Below are 15233 nucleotides of genomic sequence, written 5' to 3'. Positions count from 1 at the left end.
GCTCTGTGGTCAGGTGAGGTGGGTGTCTCTCGGTCAAATAGTCTCTTTAAAGCATGGAGGTATGTGCTGTCTAGGCTGGAGGGGAGCAGGTGCTTGGCTGATTTTAGGTGGAATCACAGAGAGGAGAGAGAAAACTAAAGCCAAATTCAGGTGCCAGGGGGCCTTCCATTTAATAGTCCCAGAGGGATTCAGGCACCATGGGCCCAGAGCCATGACAGTTAGAGCTGTGAGTTTTATAACTTCCTGTGTTAGTCATCTTGTGTTGTCCCCTATACATTTCCTTCTAGTCATTGGCAATAAAACTCTTATAATGAAGAAGTGTATTTTTCTTCAGAGGCAACAGGATATTAAATCACCCTCTGCAGCCATAGTTTTTTCCTCCTTCCTCTTGTTGTTGAGGGAGAAAGAAATGAGAGAGTAGTGACTACTTTGAGAAGATGGGAAATTGGGTTGTAGTCTCAGGTTTTTTGCTTGGAAGAATTTGAACTGGACATTGTCTCTGAGCTGATCTGTGTGAAAACCCTGAAGCTAGTCTTACACTTGATTCCAAATGATTATTTTCTTTTTTCTGTAGTATTTTTGCATGCTTGCGTACTTTTCATTTTCCATTTGCCTATCCCTCCCTACTCACCCAGCTTCCTCCTCTGCTTTTCTCTATCCTGTCCTATACCCTGAGTGGGCTGACACCTCAGATAATCACACCTCCTTTGCTGCCTGGATTCCAATAAGGCTTAGCTTACGAAAGGCAGTCATAAGAAATTGGAGGGTGGGACAAGGAAGAGGTCACGGTATTCACTCCTTACTTTTTTCTGTGCTGGACACATTCTATGGCAGAGAATGTCCCTCTGGGAATACATCTCTTGCTGGGCAGCCCTTCTCCAGGGTTCCCATGTTTACTGGACTTTGTTAGTGCTATTTCCTCCCCTTGCCTTTCTAAGCCTATGGTGGTGGTGGCTTTTGATTCTTGATAGTTTTCTATGTTCTCCACCATTTTTGCTAACTTGTCCAACGTTGCTCATGCCTCTGTAGATAATCCCTTCCTTGAAGTCTGAGTATGATTCTGCTCCCTGCTAAATATAGCTCAAAAGAGCTACTTAAAGGTAGGCTCTGTATATAATTAGTGTTTTTAACCATTTTGTTTCTAGGCTTAGTCAAGTGCCAGACACTGAAGAAGCTAACAGATTCAACTTCCTCCACATCTAATCCATGAGGAAGTCTGACTGGTTTTACTCTAACACATAGCTTAAATTCATCACATTCTTTCCATCTTCAGTGCTATAACCCCAGTTCCAGTGGCATTAATTGTCATCTGGATTCTGTAATAGCCGATAGCCTCCAATTGGTCCCTTTGTTTCTCCTCTAGTACCATGCTGTCAAGTCTCTACACAGAAGCCAGTCAAAGTGTTATTTTATAAATTTGAAGTCAGATCATGTCACTCTCTGCTCAAATGTTTCCAATGGCTTCCCACTGCATTAAAATTAGATTAAAAGTTATTGCCCTGGGCAACAAAGCTCTGCATGATCTGGCCATGCCTACCTCCTAGAGCTCATCTACCTCTGCCCTGTCTGGTCCACGAAGTACTTATTACTCTGCCTTCTTGAAAATGACAAACTTATTACATCTTAAAGTGACATCTATGCATTGTATTATTTCTTCTGTGGGCTCTCACATGACTGGTTCCTTCTGGTCATTCAGTTCTCAGCTCCGACTTTCTGAAAGCATCTCTTTCTGGACACTCGAATACAGTGCCTTGTTCCTGCCCAAGTCATTCTTTAGTATATCATTTCATTTTATTTTCTCATGGAACTCATCTCCATCTGAAATTATAGCCCTTATTTACTTACTTTTTTGCTTAGAGTCTGACTCTCTAATGAGAAGGGAAGATCTATGAGAGCAGGACATATATAGGAAAATATCTTGCCAATCTTATTTACTACCATTGTCTCTGCAATGTATAGGAATGCCTAGCCCATAAGTGCTACACACACGCACACACACACACAGACACACAGAGGAAGAGAGAGAAAGAGAGTAGGGGGAGAGAGAGAGAGAGTTGAAAGATTTACTGATCAGCATTCTTCTCAATGATTTACATAGATTATTTAATTTAATCCTCAGTACAACTCCATTCATCAAGAACTATTATTATACTTGTTTTACAAATGAAGAAACTAAGCACAGGGAAGTTAAATTACTTGCCAAAGGATATACCCAATTAGGAAGTAGCAGAGCCAAAATTTGAAATCTGGCCATCTGGCTCTTAGCTGCTGTTAACTGCTAAACTATACAGAGTCCTAACATTTGTTCAACATATTAATGAACACTTCCTGTCAGCTTCTTCCGTTTCACACTTGGACTTTAGAAAAAAAGAAGCTATCTAATTTTTAAATGTGGGAGCCTGCCTGACCCCATGCTGAGGGATTTTCTCCCCTTGAAAAAAGATACTATGGGCCCAGGACAGCCAGTGAGGCACAAATCTCTTTCTTGAATGCAAGCCCTGTGGGGAAAGTTTCCAAAGAGCCCCAGAAGTGCTGAGCCTGTGGTCTGCCAGAAATGTGGCCCGGAACTTCACGGCAGGAATATTTTTTTCTCAGTTTTCCCTCATTAACTAATTCAGAAAACATTTAATAAGCAGTTCTGTTGCACCAGACACCTGAGACACAGAGATGAATAAGACAAGGGCTCTGCTCTTAATGAGTTTATAGGCTGGTGGAACATCAACTCTACTTTTGGGCACACATTGTACTTGTTCATCTATTTTTATTTTGAATCAATTAAAAATGAAAACTTAGAGCAGTCATCTGAACTGACCAACTCTGTGCCTGGAATGGAGCTGCAACTTTGTCCAGTGCTGAAGCTGGCCTCAGGTTCATACTCATGCTATGAAGCCCAGTGTTCACAGATGCATCTACATCTGTAGTGCTGTTGCTTTTACAGCTCCCTTTTTGATGACTGTGCCATAGTGGCTGCCCATTTGGAAGTACTTGCCAACTTTTTGAAACTACCCTTTTCTCTCTCAGCCTTAATCCCATTTTGACAAGTAACACTCCGGCACAGGCTTTTCCGCATTAGAGCAATGTTGCTCCCATGCTGACCTTCATCTTCACTCTCCTTTGGCACTGGAGGAAATTACCTACACCCATTTATCACCTTTTTTGTAATTCAGTCACTCCTATTCATTATTTCTGTATCTGTCTTCCAATTGCTTCCAATTTGTCTATTTCAGTCTATTACCCAAGCACCTGAAAACCAACATGGTCTACCACATGGCAGCTCCATATGGGGATCACCTTGCAACCATGTGCAGTAATGCGTCTTAAAATACAGCCAAGAAATGCACCCTGTTTTTTATTCAGTTTCACTGCACCATAAGCTTATGTTGAAGTGTCTAATATCACCTTCCTGTTCTTTTTTATTCTTTTTTTTTTTTTCTTGCTGGTCTTGTTGCTTTCCAGTTTTCTCCCTGGAAATTTAAATAGCTGTGTTTCAGGTTCCTTTCCTCCAGATGTATTAACTTTCAGGTCTCCATGCTGAAACTCATTTGGTCATTTCCTGACTGTATTTTTAAGCACTGAAGCCACTTTATATAACATGCCTGTCCTTGGTGATTTTGCTATGCCTTTTATTTCAGCTTGATCTGCAAATTTAATTAGTGAGTTCCTTGTCTTTCCATTTTAAAGAGTACATAAGGTAATGTCAGTTCTCTACAACAGCAGGTGGATAATAGAAACAAAGAAGGAGGGAGGTTGTACCTTGAACTGCTCTCTGCAAAGTAAGGAGTGAGAGAAATCAAAGAAGATGTGGAAGACATGACACAACAGCTGGGAATGTGACCTTACTGTAGCAAATGCCCCCAAAATTTGCTGGGCTGTTGCTGCACAGATGGTGTGGCAGTACCTACCAGTACAGTTTCAGAAGTGAAAAAGCAAAAGAAGATTGAGGCAGAGAAGCACAGTCTCAGTTTAGAAAAGGGCCTAGGGAGACACAGCCTCAAATATGAATGGCTTTTGCAATTTAATCTCTAGGAATAAAGTTAACATCTGTCTTAGGTCAGATTTTCGGGAAACAGACTCAGATGGAATTTTACTGGGGAGTTCTCCCAGAAACAACACCTGTGAAGGAGTGAAGGCCGCAGGGCTGGGGAGAAGGAGTAACTGGACTATAAAATAGTATAAACAGGACCTCACCGATCTCACAAGCTGTCTTAAGCTGGGATGCCTCTTCAGCAGGATCATACTTTGAGGCAAGGGGCTAAGCCTTTATATCCCCACATGGGCCAGTCACTGGACTTGAGCTGCCTGTAGAAAGGGAGCATGAATTTGAATGAGGCTGCTCTTGAGGAAGGCCCATTTCTGGAAAGGAACTTGGCTAAGATTCATTGCAGCCAACTCTCAGCAGCTGGGAGAATGAGCTCTTCAATCCTGGAGGGGATCTGGGTGGCTTGCCACATCATCCACTACAACATCTTAGAAAGACCATGCAAACTCACAGCAACATCTCACAGTATGCATTCCCTATTCAGCATTCAGCAAAAGGCTTCTCTCTTTTGTCTCCTGTGACTCAGCTGTCATTTGGCCTTCTTGACTGCTCCTTCCCAGTCTCCCATTGTTCTCCTTTTTTTTTTTAAATTTGCCTTTTAAATAGGGGCACATTCATTTGTTTCTTCAACAAGTAATTATTAAGTGCCCATTTTGTTCCAGGTCTTCTGTAATATACTATTTTTGACTCTTTTTTTAACTCCTTTTTTTTTTCTGCACAGTCTTATCCACTTAAATTTTGCCTTGATGCTCACCTCTAGTAATTTCCAATTGTTTAAGTACAGCTTTAGCCTCATTTCTAAAAGAGCAATCCAATTTCTAACTCTCGGCTGGTGTGCCTCACATTGAATGTGTCCAGTAGTGGAGTCAGTCAGTATCTTCCCCTGATCCAAGCCTATCTCATTTAATGAAACATCACATAGCCAGTTTCACAAGAAGGAAATATCTGGAGTGGTCTCAAATCTTGTTGTTGAAAGTACAATTCATCCGCATTGACATCATCTGGGAGCTGCTTAGAAATACAGAATCTTATGCGTCACCAGACCTACGGAATCAAAATCTCCATTTTAACCAGAACAATGATATATATGCATATCAACACAGGAGAAGCACAGATCTAAAGTTTCTCCTCCTCCAAAGTCCATACCCAATAGGTAGCTAATTCTGCTTTGTCTTTTAGTCCCTCCCTCAGGAATATTAAAATAACTTCCTAAGAAATCTTACTGCAGTCTTTCTCTTCTAATTGATCCTTCAGACCTATGTATACCTATCATTCTAAAACACATCACGTCCTCTTGCATAATCTTTGAATTGCTTCCACTGGCTAAAGGATAAAGTCCAAGTCCCACCATGAAGTTCATACCCTATCTTTGTTTTCCCCTTCCACATACTCACACTCTAGCCTTACTCCTTTACTCAATACACATTTACACCATTACACGTTTACCACCATCATGTCATCTTTCATGCTCTTCTTTTGTAGCATTCTATTGCCTCTTACTTTGTCTATGCAAACCTTACTTAGCTTTTAAGATCAAGCCTAAATGCCTTGTCTTCCCTCAAGCTTCCTGCCTGAGTGAATACCAAAACACATTGGTCATCTCTATTTTGCAACATTTTCATTCTACCTTGTGTGAAGCCTGTCTTTTGTACCTAGAAAAAGACTTAACACATCATAAGGATACACACACACCCACAGAGTCATATCTCACTTAATGATGGGATATATTCTGAGAAATGTGTTGTTAGGCAATTTCATTGTTGTCCGAACATCACAGAGTATACTTACACAAACCTAGACAACATTGCCTACTGTATACCTAGGCTATATGATGTAGCCTATTCCTCCTAGGATACGAATCTTTATAGCATGTTACCTTACTGAATACTGCAGGCAATTGTAACACGGTGGTAAGTATTTGTATTTCTAAACATTTCTAAACATAGAAAAAGTGCACAAAAATATAGTATTGCACTTTTATGGAACCACCATTGTACATGCAGCCTGTCATTGACTAAATATTGTTATATAACACATGACTATATGTGTGTGTGTGTCTATACATATGTATATGTGTGTGTGTGTGCATGTATCTCAAAGGTCTGCTAACCATAGTATCTAGACTTTGTGAAACAATCTTAATTTCAGTAAGTTTTTAAATTTTCCCATGAACATATGTTTTATATTTGATTATGAGCTTAAAAATATGGTCCTCATTTTCATCGTCTCTACACTGCATCACTTCTGACACAGGCTTTGGGGGTGCTGCATCGTTCAATGTTCAATGAATGGTACATTATGCTGAGCACTCCAGGGCAGGTTCATCTGAGGTTTTCCCATTGTTTTCCCCAAGCCTGGCTGCTTGACTTCACATCTACACATCCTGCCTTCCTCCCTTCTCTTTCCCTGCCTCCCCTTCTTTCCTACTGCCAGAGTGGAAGGAGAGAGATCTATTTCCCTTTGCTAACTCTGTCTGAAGTGGCGGAGTTGATCAATGAGTTGCGGTGCCTGTCCAGGAAAGCCAGTTTGATTGTCCTCCTGTGGCTGGGCTGACAGCATTCAGTCTTTTATGAACTGAATAGTGAAGCACTCTTTGTAGCTGGGTTTCATCTGTTTATGGTGGAGTCCAGCTGTATTTTTTATGTCTGCTGTTGTTATATTGTTGCTATTGGTATTAATCTCCTGCTTGTTTATTTGCTGTAGATTTATAATGGCTTTACAACATAAAAATGAAAAAAAAAGAGAGATCAAACTTTAGTTACTGAGGAGGTCCAAATGAAAGAGTGAAGATACTGTGGGCTAATTAAAACCTACATAGCTTCATAAGTCTATCTGTATGAACCCTGCTAAGGCAATCCCTACTCTATGAGTAAGAGAGAGAGCAACATGGAGTGAGGTGCCCTCAATATCAATTTGATTTTCAGTACTAGTGGTTAAAAGGGTACTTTCAAAAAATTTTTTGTAAATATCTACAATTCCAGCTTAGGACTGTGGCCACATTCTTAAAACTCCATATTCTATAATTTTCATAGCAAAGTTTGTACATCAGATTCCTCTAAGCTTGACAGACACTGTAATTTTCTTGGCACACATGTTTTGCCTAAAAATGAATGCATTTGTCAAAGCAGGAAGACACCAGTGATAGGTGCCTCGAAAATAATTAGATAGATAATCCCCCTTTGATAGGTGAGCTATTTAAAAAATTAAATTTTAAAATATATTCAGACTTCAGTTTCATTAACATACTTCATTAAAATGCTTTAACATTCTTTGCTGAAAAATTGAAGTAGATAAATAAACTTTAGTTAGGGAGATAACCCACTAGAGTGTACCTTTATATCTGACTTTCTCCTGATGAGATTGCCCGGGTATTAAGACCGTCATTTATGGAAAAGTTACTTATAGGAGGAAAGAGACATAGGATTGAGATCCATAAGTAAGACGGGTTAAAATGCCTGCAGAAAACAACGAATTCTTCAAGCTTCAGATTTGTCTCCTCTGCGGGGAAGCCATTATGATTGGTTCCACTTTCTTTTGCTGTCCTCAAACAGAGCTAATTATTCCCCTCATTACACTGTTGCTCGTTTTTGACTCCTCTTTCATGGTGCCTATCATGTGGTAGAACACATACCTTTCATGTGTTTGTCATTCCTATGAGACTGTGGGTTCCACATGGTAGCTGAATTGTTATATCACCACAGTCATCATCTCCCCTTTATCATCACTTCACCAAAGCTAATGTTTATTGAGTACTTACTATAAGTCAACCATTATGATAAGCAATTATATGAAATCTATGAGATAGTTACTTGAAAAGCCTTCATTTTAGGGTGAGGAAACTGAGGCTCAGAGACCTTTAGTGAGTATTACTCACTTCCATAACCTCGTTGCCTAGTACTCTGTTGGCACACAGTGGACGCTCAGTAATATTTGTTGAATAAATGCCTCCTTAGATAATCTCTGTAGTCTATTACTTATCTATAAAATTATCTATACAGTTGAATACGAAGACTAACTTGAAAATATTATCTCCTGCTTGTTTAATTCAAACTTAGTTTAATAAGTACATTTCATGTTTATCTTGGTTGATTTTGATTCTTATTGACAAAGATAGAAATGATCTAGAGTTTCCTGGGAGATGAACATGAAAAATGGTGAAAACTTTAGGGGCACTGTTAAGGTGACTCTGGACTATGAGCTCTGAAATACACATATACTATCTGCTCAATTTCCCCCAACCACTTTCAATTCATGTCGATGTTCTGTCTCAATTGTCCGATTCATTTATTCATTCAACAAATTTTGAGCTTAGACACAGCCCTAGGCCTTAAGATATAACAGAAAGAATAGCTGCTCTCAAACTGCTTATAGTCTAGTGGAGATAGGTAGTTAGGACAGGATAGAACTTGGTAAATACCACCACAGAATTTAACAAAGAAACACAAAAATGATAGCTAACTTTGTCTTATGAGATGTCAGGAAAGGCTTCCTTCTGTGTTAAGATCTGAAAAACAGGAGGCAAAGAAATTGTAGGAAGAGTATTTCAGGACTAGGAATGTGCAAAGATCTTCAGGAATGGCTATCAGAACACACATGGCTATCAGAACATGTTTGAGAAATTGCAAATAGTTCAGTATGATTTGAACATAAATGTGTGCTTACAGACAAAGATGTAGAGAGAAACAGAGGTCAAATAATGAAGGCTTTTGTATGTCACACCTGTCCATTTCAACCAAGGAAAGGCAAGGAAAAGTTATCAAAGAGGTATAAGGATGAGAGTAAATGTAACATTTTAATTTTGAATATGCTGCTACAAGCAATAGATAGAATTTTCATCCTACAAGTACTTACTATGTATCAAAACACAGTAGTATGCAATACTTGGTGGATCAGAGGGGTAAAACTGGAGGCAAGAAGATCAGTTGGCAAGGAGAATGTTAGAATATATATTGAAGAAATAATATATTGAAGAGGTAGAAATATTTGTAGTCTATTTTCTTGATATTCCTTCATAATGAGGACAATCATGAAGTAAGAGTTTATAGTTCAGTACAGCTACTTAGACTTACTACTTAGCTTATAAGTACTTCACCATGTCCTTATCTGACAGACATCTACTAACTAGACTGGAAAATGGTTCAGTGGAAAGGGTAAATACTTTGGAAGGAAACAGTTTTGAGTTCAAATTACAGCTCTGCTACTTTTTAACTGAGTGGATGTGAGCACCTGTCTCATGTAGGCTCTTTATTTTTTTTAAATGTTTATCAGTACCTAGTAGGTATATATTTATGGAGTACATGAGATATTTTGATACAAGAATACAACGTATAATAATAACATCAGAGTAAATGGGGTATCTATCACCTCAAGCATTTATCATTCTTTGTGTTACAAGCATTCCAAGTATACTCTTTGTTATTTTAAAATGTATAATAAATTACTGTTGACTGTAGCCACCCTATTATGCTATCAAATACTAGATCTTATTCATTCTCTCTAACTATATTTTCATACCAGTTAACCCTCCCTACTTCTCCCCAGCCGTGCACTGCCCCTCCCAGTCTCCTGGTACCCATCGTTCTACTCTTTGTCTCCATTAGTTCAATTGTTTTAATTTGTAGTCCTCACCAATGACTCTGAATATGCAGTTTATTTTTCTGTGCCTGGCTTATTTCACTTAACATAATGACCTCCAGTTCTATCTATGTGGTTGCAAATGACAAGCTCTCATTCTTTTTTATGACTAAATAGTACTCCATTGTGTATATGTACCACATTTTCTTTAACCATTTATCTGTTGATGGACACTTAAGTTACCTCCAAATCTTGGCCACTGTGAACAGTGCTGAAATAAACATGGGAGTGCAGATATCTCTTCAATGTCCTTATTTTCTTTCTTTTGGTCATATACCTAGCAGTGGGGTTGCTGGATTATATGGTTGTTCTATTTTTGGTTTTTGGGGAACCTCCAACCTGTTCTCCATAGTGGTTGTACTAATTTCCATTCCCACCAACAGTGTACCAGGATTCTCTTTTCTCCTCATTCTCTCCAGCATTTGTTATTGCTTGTCTTTTGAGTAAAAGCCATTTCAACTGTGCTGAGATGGCATCTCATTTCATGCAGGTTCTTAAGACAGGCAATTCTATTCCCTTATTTCCCTTGTAGAAACCTCACCTTTACATGACTTCCATTTCTATCTTTCTTGTAAAATGGCAATATATTAGGTTAATGCCATCAAAAGGGAGTCAAAATTAGAAAACAGGGAAGAGGAAAGAATGAATTATATCTCAGAAACTTAGAGTAATATGTCTTCTTTGAAGGGTAATCTCATTAGTCAAAATTGTTACCTCATAAAATACCAAAAGCATGTATCTGAAGATTATTTTTTCTGTTGTGTGGTAGGTCATCATAAGATAATTTTAGTTGGATCAACTTTTATGCAACTATGTACTAGTACTAGGTGTGATGAGTACTTCCCATGTGTAATCCCAGTCAATATTCACCGTGAATACATGGGGTAATTATGCATTTATTTTGCAGATGGGAAAGCTGAGGTTCAAAGAGACAAAGGGACATGTCCCCCCAGAGCACCAAGAGGGCTGAACCCCACCTTTAAGGTCATCAAGCTCTAAGGTACCTCTAGGACTCATGGTGATCTTTTCCATGGAAGAAACATTCAAGTCACAGGAAGAAAACACTGGAGAAATAATGTCCCTTTCTGCCCTCAAAAAATGTGTAATATGGTTTAAAGCACATATAGCAGTGATGACTAACAAGTCTCTAGCTGCCACTCCATGTTCACCTGACATAGACTGACCATGCTGATGAGGATGCCAGTATAACCTTTTCTCACCCCACCTTATTCCCAGGTACTGATCACCATGGCCCTGCCGTCATTCCCCGCGGGCTCTTTGGAAGACTATGGCAGTATGAGTGTGCCAAATGAAGTATCATGCACAGGCTGTCTTAGCTGAGGATTCGTGAGAATTAGTGCCACTGTTGAAGTCAGGCTAAGGACATGGCTCTGAACAAGCTAACGGCTCAGTCAGGGCAGGGTTCTGCACACTGAGCCAGAGGGCTACACTCAGCCATGACTTGGGATCAACTTTCTGGATTATTCTGAAGTGAATAATCGAGTCTCCAGGCAATTCCCACAGAGCCTCCTGTGGGAGGTTTGGCCTGCCTGGTTTGGTTGACCAAGCAGTATAATTAGCCAGGAATGTTCAGAAACAAACATTGCTGAAGGAGAAATAAAAATGTTACCCATGGCTGCACCTATCCTCGAAATGGCAGAGACTGCTCCTGGAATGACTAAGTAGACCAAAAAAAAAAAAAAAAAAAGACATTGTTTTAAAGCTTCAATTTATTTCAGTAGAGTTGGCCTCACTGGTTAATTTTTAAGTAAAGGTTGACTCTTCCCAGCCTCTGCTTTACATTAGAAGGGATTTTCCCTGAATACTTCTGGCTCTTCTCCACTCTATGCACTCAGCAACCTGAGGAGAGGGGAGGGGGCAGTGCCTCAGATGATTAACAAATCTGTGAAGAATAAAGCTCAGCTCAGCAACTTCTTTTGGGAAAAGGTGCCCACAGAGAGCAGGGTCCCTTCTTTGTTCACCTATTCTGCAAATCTTAGCTACTTGGGCTTAGGACTTGGCAGGCAGAGGAATAAATCTGATCTATTCAAAGGTTTTTTTGTTAAGAAGCCTGTTTAGCTGTCATATGAGGCTGCATCCTCTGTCTTCACTGTTAGTGGTCATAAAGGGATATTTTTATCGCCATCTTTTATTCTCTTCTCAATTTATTCAGAACTCAGGTGAGAAAGAGGGTCATCAATTATTCTGGCTGGTTCGGAGACCCCTACACCCCCATGAAAGAAAAGTGCAATAAATCAGATTATTAAGTCCATGTGGAAGAGGAAAGTGGAGGGGCCAGAACAGAATCTCTGGAAAGGGGCTGAGCTTCAACAGGCCAGTTTATCTCAGATATATGGGAAAACCCCTGCTTACATTGGTTACATGACCAGAAAAAGGGATTGAAAAAGGGATTACAAAAGAAATTGGTAGAATTGTCTCCTCACAGGTGCCCTTAGAAGTCTTATATGTGGGGGGATTATGTAGGTAGTCATCACAACCATTAATAAAATCTGCTGAGTGTGGTTAGTCACTCAGAAAGCCTGTATGCCTTCTTGGTGATAGGTCTGGCAGCAGGACAAATCCCCTTAGGCCAATGGAGCACTTATTACTTTGCAGACTACATTAGTAGCTCTGGTAAAGAAGGGACTCAGAAGCCTAGTGTTACAGACCCTCACATTCATTCCAAATAAGATGTTAAAAGGATCTTAGACAATAATCTGTTACTAATTTTATCTTGTTTTCTTCTCCTCCACCTCATTTCTCAACACCTTTACTCAACTAGTTGAGACCTTTGCTTTAATTCAATAATGTATTTCCTTCTAATAGATTGTAGTAAGTAGATTCTGGACTATAAAGATTTTGGAGACCTGAGTAGAGGTGAAGATAGAAGAAAGCAAGGCTGTGATCATCACTCATGAGGCTTATTATATTGTGGGAAAGGGGAGAATGGTATATACAAAGGGAAAAGTTTCAGATCCCCAGGGTTAGTGACAGGATTAGTGACAAGAACCACTTCACAGGCTTTGTGGTCCAGTTGGGGAAACAGAGGGATATAGTTAAGTGTTAGAGTTAAGAGTTTGGAATCACCTAGAATGTGGCTCCGAGAATTCTTCCTGATGTTTTCCGTTGTTCCCATGTGTCTTACTGTGCCACATTCTTCCAGTTTTACACTGGGACTATTGAAGGTGCCATTGATCAAAAAGAAAAGTAGTTACTTTCTACACTCACTGTGTTATTCATTGTCTGTCCATTGAGGGCCTGCTGGGTGTCAGATGTAGTCCTCAGCTAATAGAAGAGGAAGGGAAAATGGAAAGTGCAGCTTCCTGGTGGCCAACAAGGAGGACACAATGTCCTGCCTATTGGGGTGGTACCTTATTAATATTCATTACTCCAGGCTTAACATTCTATGAGTCAATGGATTAAGTAAAATTTTTTAAAACATGAATTCTCAATATGATGGGAAGGATACATAAGAATAGTGAATGCCCTCATAGCTCAAAGAGAGACACCACATTATTTTATTGTCCAGAGTAATAAAATTTGCCCTAAACCTTCAGTAAGCAAATGACTCTCTGAGAGAGGTGGTGGGAGCAGCCAGTGGTTTCAAGGAGAATAGATTTGCTGGAATTCACTAATGAAGACATGAAAATGTCAAAACTCAATTGAAGGCTTACAACATATCCAAGGGCATAGATTTGGAAAAGCACCTTCTTTAAGAAAATGTCATAGTATATGTATTGCATAGAACTGATCATTATTAGAATATGAAAAATGGCTCCCAGTTATAAATTCAAGGGTGACTACTCCTAATAGCCACAGAGGGCCCTGTACATGCTGCCAATTGGCCAAATCTTTCTGTAGAAATTTTATGAAGAATTAGCATAAAGGAGGAATAGGTGCCCTCTCTGTTACTCTTAGAACTAAAAAGTCAGAGTTATTGTTAACGAAGGTCATCGAGCTAAGCTACCCATTTGAAAAGCAGATGTCCAAAAGACATTCAAATGGTAAAGTATCCAGAATGCCACCAGTCCACATGACTAACAGAAGTGCATTAGATCACCCCCTTTGAGGAGATGGATAATTCAATGAGTGGGTAATTCTCCTATAAGGTCAGAAAGTGGTATCTTTTTCATTGGGTGGTGTGACATGTTGCTATGCCACAAAGTAAGGCTTGATGAGTGGCGGGGGTGGGGTAAGTAAAATTCAGCCCCATCTATCTCTGTGGGTGGGGACTTTGGTGCAGTGACCATTCAGCACAGATATATGTGGAAGCACTGGAGGCCAAACAAGACACTGGTTTATGTATCTAAATTCCAGACGGAGAATCAGATTCATGCAGAAAGTGACTGCAACTGTGGAACCCTGTCAAGGTTTGATGGGACAATGACCAGCAGTAATTACTGGGCCCTAATTCCTTAGAACATCAACCTGAATAATTTCTTCCTTTCTGCTGGTCACTGAAGATCTCCAACGTTTCTGGCAGTAACTTTTCCTGGCCTGGCCAACCTCAGTTAGCCTCCTTGAAGGTTCAGAGGAGCATAGCAAGGAGGACAGAGAGAAAGAAGCTCCTGGGTACCTCTCCATGAATTCAGAAAAGATTAAACCATTCTTAGCTAACTTACTTCTCTGTTCAAGCTCTGGGCATTCTTGTCAATAAAAAAGTTTATACAATTAATTGTTAAGGCCCCTTCCAACTCTAAAGTCTGAGCTAAGCAAAGACACACTTTCTTTGATTACTTAGTTATATGACAACTTTCAGATAAAATATAAACTGCCCAGAGAAGCACTGGCACATTTGTTAACAGTATTTTGTTAAATTGAGAAATATGACAAAAATATATTTTGTTGTCATGTTTCTTAAAGTAAACTCTCATTTACTCTATGAATACAATTTCTATTTTTGCTTTAGTTTATAGGAATCCAAGCTAAAAAAAAGGCATATATTATTTAATTTCCAGTCAGTCCTCAGAAGAGCCCACAGTTCACACAGCATGTATAAACATTTCTGTAGATTTTGGGGAGGTAATGTTCATGCTTGCCAAAAGTTGAGTGAGTGGCGAGGACTTAATCTATGAGTCATGTTAGAATGATCTGAAGTAATAAGTACTAGTTATAGGATTGCAAAATCATTCTTTCAAAGTAGTTATTTAAGAAAACAAAGAGCTCTTGATATATCAGAATTCAGCAAAACATACATTTTAAAATTTCAGATAAACCATTGGTGATTGAAGTGAGTTAGGGACCATTTGGGGGTGAAGACAAGTTTCTGATACCACTAATATGAAAAATATATTTTTCTCTCATCTTAGAAAGTGCAGTTCACTACGCACTTAAAATCCATAAGGCTTAAAAAATCTTGCCCAGTGAGCACACTTTCAGAGTAATACACTGAATTTCTGAGTTCCAATTGGTATTTGTCTAAACAAAGTTGTGGGGTGATAAAGATAGTCCAGAAATATACTACAAATATTTCATCCTGTTTAAGGACATTAGCATATATTTTTCAGAAAAGTCAGAAAATCTAGATGAATTTACATCAAATATAATAAATTATTTATTT

The sequence above is a fragment of the Theropithecus gelada genome, chromosome 14 (genome assembly GCF_003255815.1).
Source record: "Theropithecus gelada isolate Dixy chromosome 14, Tgel_1.0, whole genome shotgun sequence".
Taxonomy (NCBI): domain Eukaryota; kingdom Metazoa; phylum Chordata; class Mammalia; order Primates; family Cercopithecidae; genus Theropithecus; species Theropithecus gelada.
Note: the sequence above shows the minus strand (reverse complement) of the source record.